The sequence below is a fragment of the Quercus lobata genome, chromosome 6 (assembly GCF_001633185.2).
Source record: "Quercus lobata isolate SW786 chromosome 6, ValleyOak3.0 Primary Assembly, whole genome shotgun sequence".
NCBI lineage: Eukaryota > Viridiplantae > Streptophyta > Magnoliopsida > Fagales > Fagaceae > Quercus > Quercus lobata.
Window position 1 is genome coordinate 20383247 of NC_044909.1, and position 8924 is coordinate 20392170.

Below are 8924 nucleotides of genomic sequence, written 5' to 3' on the forward strand. Positions count from 1 at the left end.
ATTTGAAACTTAAAAATTTAAGCTGAATCAAAAGAAATTAGAAAAATATAATGCATAATAACAACAATAGAAGAATATGAACCACTTCAAAAAAGAATAATATCAATAAAAAAGAATAATAAAATTATATAGTGTAAACATAGGGAGATAGAAATTCCTTTTAGAAACTATTTAATTTTTAAGGAGAATAAATTGTCTATAATAAAATTTAGAGAGTAGTTTATATATCTTAAAATAATTATATATTCTCACACATTTCGTAGGTCTTTAACTAATAACGATAATAACAACAATTGAAAGATGAAGAAATGGAAAATAATTATAAAAAAAAAAAAAGACTAAAAATATCAAAATCTAGAATAGTAATATATCCTTGATATTATAGCCATTTATACACTGTTTTAGGGTGAGTTTGGTTCGGCTTTCAAAAGTTGGACTTTTTGAAAAAGTTGAGTTTTCAAAAAGTGCATAATGAAAAAGTGTTTTTTCAAAAAACTGAGTGTTTGGTAAAAGCTGTTAAAAAGTGCTTTTTGAAAAAGCTGAGTGTTTGGCTAGCACTATAAAAGTTGCAGTTTAAGGGATAAATTACCAAAAAGGACAATGTATATATAAGAGAGTTTATTTCATACTTAAATCAACTACTTCATATACTTACTAAATAATAATAATAATAATAATAATAATTAGTATTATTTTAATAATGTTTGGGTAATTTTTATTTTTTAGTGTCATAATTATTTGTTATTACCATTAATGACTTCTTATCAATATTAATTAAATCTAAATAATTTTCATCATCATGAAGCATAAAATGAAAATGTAAAAAGATGATAAAATATACACCAATAATCCAAGTTTAAATTGTACTACATGATATTAAAAAAAAAAAAAAAAGACAACTATTAATATTTACCATATTTTCTATTTAAATAATATTTATTATTATTATTATTTTATTAATATGTATCTTTTTAATATCTAATTCATCTATCCTCATCTCAAGTCTCAACCATGTTTCTCCCTCCCTCTCTAAATTCTTCTCTGCTTCTAGGACTCCCTAACCTCTCTTCCTCTTTCATGTCTCAAACCAAAAGGTCTGGTACTCACTGAACTCTCTTCTTCTCTCATATATCAAACCCAAAACTCACACATGGCAGAAAATCCAGCGGCGGAAGCAAGCAGATCCGGGCAGCAGCAAGGCAAATTGGCGGTAGCAACAACGATGGCAGATCTGATGGCAGTAATGGTGGCAGATATGGTGGGTTTGGCTTGATTTTAAGTTGGATTTTCTGATGGTTTGGTTTGATTTTCTGTTGATTTTAGGTCAATTTTCTGGTGGATTATCAACTGTTGAAAATGGATTGCAGTGGTGGTGTTGGGTTGGTGGTAGGGTGGTGCCCCTCCTCTTCTTTTATTCTTCCTTTGCTGGATTGTTGTGTCCGTTGGGATGCTGTGTTTGTTTTGTGTTTCTTTTGCTGGGGTTGGAGAATGGTGAAAGAGAGAATATGAATGGTGAGAGGAATGAAGGAGCTTGCGCAGAGCAGAGAGATGACCCAAAGTGGAATGAAGGCACTGTGTGATCTCTGAAGACATGAGCATTTGAAGGGCAATTTGGTAATTGCCAACTCACCCCAACGGATACCCCAAAACGCCCAAGGACTTTTGGAAAATGGACCTAATGAGGTCCATAATAGGAGATGCGCGTTCTAAGCGTTTTTTAAAACGCAACTTTTAACCCAAAGTTGCATTTTGTAATAGCCAAATGCAATTTTTGGGCCCACGTTTTGCAAAATGCAACTTTTAGGCTCTAAAAGTTGAACCAAACGGATACTTAGTCTTTTAGATGCAGAAATCGAAGTATAGAACCCCTGTTTTTTCAAAAAATATATGGAACCCCCCGTCTATGAAGTATGAACGCCAGTCTTAATTCCAAGAGGGAAATTGAAAACAGTATAAAAATTTAAAAGCTAATAAAAGATTTGTGGCTGCTGGGATTCGAGCCCAGGTCTCCACGGCCACAACGTGGAATTCTTACCACTAAACTACAGCCACAGGTTGTTGATATCTTCACCATATAAATATTAATTAATGAATAGTGTTCCCGTACATATTTTGGGCCATTCTAAAGTTAGTTGTGATCCTAGTGTGGGGGCCTATAAATTTTCAGCTTATTCTGTATGACCAGGCACCACGTTGTCCAGATTGGACCATATTAGGGTATGTATTGCGTGGTGTGCAAACCCTATTATCCATCTCACAAAAATATTTTACTTCTTGACTTTTATATTTTTTAAATTCAAAGGTTAGGATTGAAAGTTACATTTTTAACTGTCACTCTCAACCAAAAGCAATTGCACGTATTGCAATATACTAGGTATTGCAATTTACAACAGATATCAATCCAATTGAAACCTTGGTGTGCAACAAATACCCTCTTATATTTTGGGCCATTCTAGAGTCAGTTGTGCTCCTAGTGTGGGGGCCTAGAAATTTTCATCTTATTCTGTACGACACCAGGAACCACGTTGCCCAAATTGGACCATATTAGGGTAGGTATTGCGTGGTGGTGTGCAATTACCCTACCATTCCTCTCACAAAAATATTTTACTTCTTCACTTTTATACTTTTTGAATTCAAAGGTTAGGATTGAAAGTTGCATTTTTAATTGTCACTCTCAACCAAAAGCAATTGCACATATTGCAATATACTAGGTATTGCAACTTACAACAGATATCAATCCAATTGAAACTTGAGTGTGCAACAGATACCCCTTTTGTTTTTCTTGTATGCAATGAAGAACTCACAACATGTGAGTCCCACTTGTTGAATAGAGTTTTTTCATTAAATATAGCAAGACATGAGACATTGTCTCACATACGAACAAAAAAATATCTTCTCTAATGACTAATGAGAGGGGTATTAGAAATCGAATTAGTACTATTTAGTTGAAGTATTTACTTATTTGAACGTGAAGAAATTGTCCTTAGCGGAGCAATAAATATCTTAGGCACTCGTTGAATATAGCGAATGTCTCACAATTCATGTACCCCACAAGTACATGTAGTCTCACAAGCTATGAGACACCTTTTGAATATAGAGGGTGCACAAAATCTTCCATGAGGGAAGGATTTATTATTTTGTACAATGATTAAATACGACACTCCTCCCATATTGTCATAAATCTCATTAATATGAGACTAATCCGAGGGTATTAAGTGTAACGGTGATATGTAACACCATTCTCACATGGAGGTGAATTCCACACTAGTACAATCCATCTTTATGTGAAAAAGGTGTTACATCTCTCTGTTATATAAAATAAAATTTCCTATGTTACAAGATTGTTGTACACAACTTTAATACAATATACATCTCCAATTTTTATTTATATAATTTTTTTTTCCGTGTGGGGAGCAAATCTGCAAAAGTCAATTACAATTTACAAAGAGAAGAAAGATGGGCTGGAACTATCTTCATAATTTAGACCAAAAACCAAACTAAGAGTCCAGGAGTAACTGAGATAGAGACTGGTCCATTTGAGACACTGTCCCTGGCCCATTTGGCTATAGTTTACAAGAGAAGAAAAATGGACTAGAACCATCTTCATAATTTAGACCAAAAACCCAACTAGGAGTAACAGAGACAGAGACTGGTCCACTTGAGAACATTGTCCACGGCCCATTTGGCTAATTTACAAGAGAAGAAAGATAGACTGGAACCATCTTCATAATTTAGACCAAAAACTTAACTAAGAGTAACAGAGATGGAGACATGGTCCATTTGAGACATTGTCCACGGCCCATTTGGCTATGTACCAAAAAAATTTACACATCTTGGTACATGCACAAAATTTCATCAAGAAAACCTATCTAACAGTCAGTTTATATCTTGCACCGTTGATTGAATTTCCCTATGCAGTTCAGATAAATATCCTTTCACTACTCGAATAACATTGCTAGCATCAAGCTTTTAAAAAAATTACATATTTGTGTCTTGTTTCTATAGCCGAAGAAGAGCTGCTGATTTAGAATAAAAGAATTTAAAAAAAAAAAAAAAAAAAAAAAAAAAAAGAGCTGCTGATTTTTCTAGCTGTCACCTCCCTTTTCACTTAAGCATCCACTAGAGATCCATGATCATCCATGCCCCACCACTGCTGCGATTTCAACATCATTTCTAATTATTGCAGCATCAAAATTCTATTTCTACCACCCTCAGCGAGAGAGGAGATCAGCGGACATTTTGTCTTGGCTTGAATTATTTCCCAGCCTTTTGGTGCTCTCTATAGTTTTTATTATTATTATTATTATTGTCTCTGCTTGCGATATGTGGTCTACACAATTAGACAAATTATTCCAACTTTATTAAAATAAATTAAACTAACTCATTTAAACTATTGTTGGGGATGTTTTGCAACAAGGGCGAAAAAATGCAAGAACAGTCCAAATCTCCCATTGGTTTCTTTAAAAGTGATTATTTGTGAAGAGTATCAAGGCAAAAATTCCAATATATGGTGAATAGAGGCTAATAATACTTTGACAAGAGAGAAATCAAAATGCCAATAACAAAAATGCTGAAAAATGCATAAAAACAACCTTAGTTCAAAATTTCGACCCATAGTAAGCCAAAAGAGGAAATTGAGAGAGGTCGTGAGGAAGAGAGGGAAGGTTCTTATGTACCAATATTTTTCTCTCCAAGCTTCAGAATTGTGAGAATCATTGCTAGATAAATGGGCTTTTGCTTTAAAGTTTCAGTTGTATGGGGAAAATGTGGTTGGCCTGTTATGAGCTTTTATATTGTTTCCTTGCCATTGTAGGCTTTTGGCAGCTATATTTGGTGCCTACAATAGGCTATCTAATTAGTTTAGGGTTAGCTGTGTGTTTTTTGGTGGAAAAGAAAATATGGCAACAAACTTGGGCAACTGATAACAAGAGCATAAAACCTTATTTGGGGTCGAAATTTTAGTTACAAGACCTCTTCCATAAACCTGAGGTGCTACCAGCGTCCCTTGCCCAACCCAACTCATACTCTCCAAACCGCATTTCCTCAATTTCTTCAATATGTTACATGGGTTTGGCCCATGTTTAAAAGAATAAAATATATTACACTACATGAATTGAGCTTTTAACAAAATGTGCAAAATGGGTATCAACAACTACACACACACACACACACACGCATACTAGCCTCTGAGCACACGCGTGCTCAGTGGCTCTTCTATTTCTTTGGGTAACTGTTAATAATTTGCATCTATTATAATTTAGAAATATATATTTTTATTTTTCAAACAAATAAAAAGAATAAACTTTAGAGATAAGTAGTAACTGTAATCTTCTATGAATGTGAAGGGAAAAAAAATTCTAAATTTTAAGAGTTATCTTTTTGAATTCAAAATGAAATTTATTATTTGACATTTAGAACCCTATTTCTAAATGAAGTTACCCTTCATTAATGAGGTTATTTTTGAACCACATAAAAGTAAACTTTGTTCAGAGCTTTGTAATTGATAACTAGACGAGGAGCCCCTCTTTCAATTTCAGCATTTTTTTGAAAATAGAAGGCAACACAAGACCAGGGGGATTTGCTATTCCTAATCAATTTTTTAGCAAGAAAATCATGAATTTCCTTTTTACAAAATTCAACAGTTTCAGCATTCATTTGAATGCGACGAGCTTTGGTAGGAATGTTCTTCTCATTAAAATCTTTAACATAAGGTAAATTAACAATATGCTTTTTCCTATGCCAAAAAGCGTTGGGAATATCAAAACAAACATCATTAATTAATACCTTATGAAAATTATCAATTTTGGATTGTAATAATTTATTGGAAAGTTGTTCAGCAATCTTCTTATATCTAACTTCTTGCTTAAGAAAATTTAGATGTTCGGTTTTAGCCTGAATCAGTTTTAAAGAATCATCAATATCAATTTCAAATTTTGAAGCAAATTTAAATTTCACTTTTTGCCTAAAGGGGTCAGTAGTGATACTATTATGTTCAGTAAGAAAAGGATATAAAGAGTTTATGAAAGGGATGCCAAGAACCATTTTATCAATCATCTTTTTAAGAAGAACAGAGGAAATTTTAAAACAAACATTGTCATGGCAAACATGAGCATTATTTATTTCATATTTGATTTGATTTTCATTTGAGTACCATTAGCAGAAAACAATTTCTCAGTGGATTTTTCATAATATTTAGAAAGAATTATTCCTTCTTGAATGCAATTCATATTAGCACCAGAGTCGGTCATAGCAATAACATTAAATTCATATTCATGGAAAACAACAATTTTAATTTTTGAAAACCATTTTGGAGGAATCAATCTATTAATAAGATTGAGTCTATTAATATCAATAGGAGCAGATTAGAAAGAGGAGGTTGTTGACTGGGGCCGTCTTCATCTTTCTACTCATCAGGCTCGCTATCAGTTTGTTCATTAACAAGTTGTTTATCAATTTTTAAAAGTAAAATTTCATGTTTTAAGCCAAAGTTATCATTTTTAACATTTTTTAGCTCAATGATTTCTTTCTTCATAATAGTAATTTCATATTGTAAATCATTAACAGTAATCTCTTTGGACTTCTTTTTATTAAATCTTTCTAAAATTTCATCAAGACTTATTTTTGATTTCATCTTTTTATCATTTTCATCCTTAAGTCCGTTTGGGACCTACTTATTTTATTGAAAATGAAAACTTTTTACTGAAAGTACTGTATATAAAAGTAAAAGTTAGCTGAAATAGTAAAGTGGGACCCATGAATAATACCAAAAAGTGCAGTAAGACCCATGAATAGTAGCAAAAATAAGCTAATAGTAAAATAAGTTGGCAAAAATAATTTTTGCCAAACGGACACTTAATCGTGGTTTTCTTGAGCTTTTTAAGATATTCTTCTTTAAGATCAGGATTATCAATTTGGCTTATCAAATTTATTAGCAAATTTTCTTGTTCCTCTTCTTTGGTTAAAACGTTAATTGTTTTGCGACCTTTGGATAGAACATTAATAGTATTGCAACAAGAGTCTCTATAACCAATTTTAATATTGGGGGAATCAGAGGTTTCACTATTACAGGTCATTGTTCTTACCTAGTCAAAGGCAAAGCTTGAGCCTTAAGACCACCTAGACTAAAACTATAGAAAAAATTGAACAAATGCTTTTTGATTTACAAAAGATAAAAATTGAGCAAAACACTACTTCTACTAGTACTGCCCATGCTATTTCCAAGAAAAGAGAAGATGTTGTTTTTTTCGAAGATTCAGATTCTAACTCTTCATCCTTTGCTCCTGATTCTGAAAAATCTAAGAACTTTGATAAACTTGTTTTTGAATTACCTAAAGCTAAACAATTTGTCAGGAAACCCAATCCCATGTCTTTTACAAAAAATTGGTATTCAAAACCTATCCCTCGTGATATACAATTTGAAGAAAGATTTTTTCAAACTCAATTTTCTGTTTTTGCTGATAAACTTTATGAATGGAATATTGATGGTTTACCTGAACAAGAAATTATTAATAAAATGGGTCATATGTCTATGGTTGTTAATGCTTATATTATCAATCATAATCTTGACCATGTTGAGATTGTTGATCTCCTTACTACTGGTTTTTCTGGAACCATTTATGGTTGGTGGGAAAAATATCTTACCGAAGATTCTAGAGAATCCATCAAAAAGGATTTATCCCTTTTTTATGAAAGAAATTGTCAAGGTATTCCTGATGGAGTCAATACTTTAATCTATACTATTATTAAACATTTTGTTGGAACTCCTTCTAATATTTCTTCCTGTATTAGTGACTATTTAAACAATTTATGTTGTCCTACTATGTCTTATTACAGATGGTACCAAGATGTTTTTACTTTGTATTTTCAAAGTAATGCTTCGGAAAGACTGTTTGAAACCTCATTGGAAAGAGAAGTTTATTGCTAGTTTGCCTCCTCTTTTTGCTAATGAGGTAAAAGAAGAATTAACTGATAAAAATGGTACTATTAATTATGAAGATTTAACATATGGTGATATTTTTAGCACTATTAAAAAACTTGGTATTAACATGTGTAATGATCAAAAAATATTAAAACAACAGTTAAAAAATAGTAAAAAAGCTAAATATGAAATGGGTAATTTCTATGAACAATATGGTTTACCCCCTATTGTCCCTTCCAGGAAAAAAGGGAATAAAAAACATGATAAGGTTTATAAAGATTACAAATATAAAAGATATAAAAGATGTTTTACTAAACCTAATGATTTTTATGATAAGAAGAAAAATGTTTATAAGAAACATAATAAGTAGAAATCTAGTAAAGGAAACCTCTTATGATTAACAAAAGAAGACATTCTTTTGCTGGATCTATTGTTTCTGAAAATATCTCAAAATGAGATCAAGATCTCAATGATTTCTTATAAAAGAATTTTGAAAAACCTAATTTAAAGCTGAAAAGGGCTGCAAGTGATAACTCCCAAGTAAGCACTGCTTATTATTCTATGAAAATGAAGCATCCTTCTAAACATAGCAAGCATGTCATTGAAGAAGAAGAAGAGACCAAATCCAGGTCTCCAACTACTTCTGATTTTCAAGCTTCTACTACTCCCGTTTTTCAAACCCCTATTATTCATAGCCAACTAATAGTTTTAAACAAAGCCTTTGTTATTGATATGGTAGCTTTATTTGATGAGTTTAAATCTGCAAAAAAAACAAAGAAAAAAGAAAATCCTATATGCTACTTATGAATAGAAAGAAAAAGATCATGTTAAAAGAAAATGGAAAGAAAAAAAATGCATGAATTGCATAAACGTATTTTGTTTTTTGATTTCATTGAAAACTATTATGTTTCAAAAAATATTTCAAAAAACAATTTGAATATTGTAAAAAAATCAAATTTTGTTAAAGAAGATAAAACTGTTGTTCGGTCTAGTCATCTGCCCCTTG

General features: G+C 31.7%; 1 non-coding gene across 1 annotated transcript; it reads right to left on the minus strand.

The window, feature by feature from the left end:
- Window positions 1-1980: 1980 nt before the first annotated feature.
- TRNAH-GUG lies at window positions 1981-2052 on the minus strand. The gene has a single exon. It is a non-coding gene; the product is annotated as a tRNA-His (tRNA).
- Between the last annotated feature and the right edge of the window lie 6872 nt (window positions 2053-8924).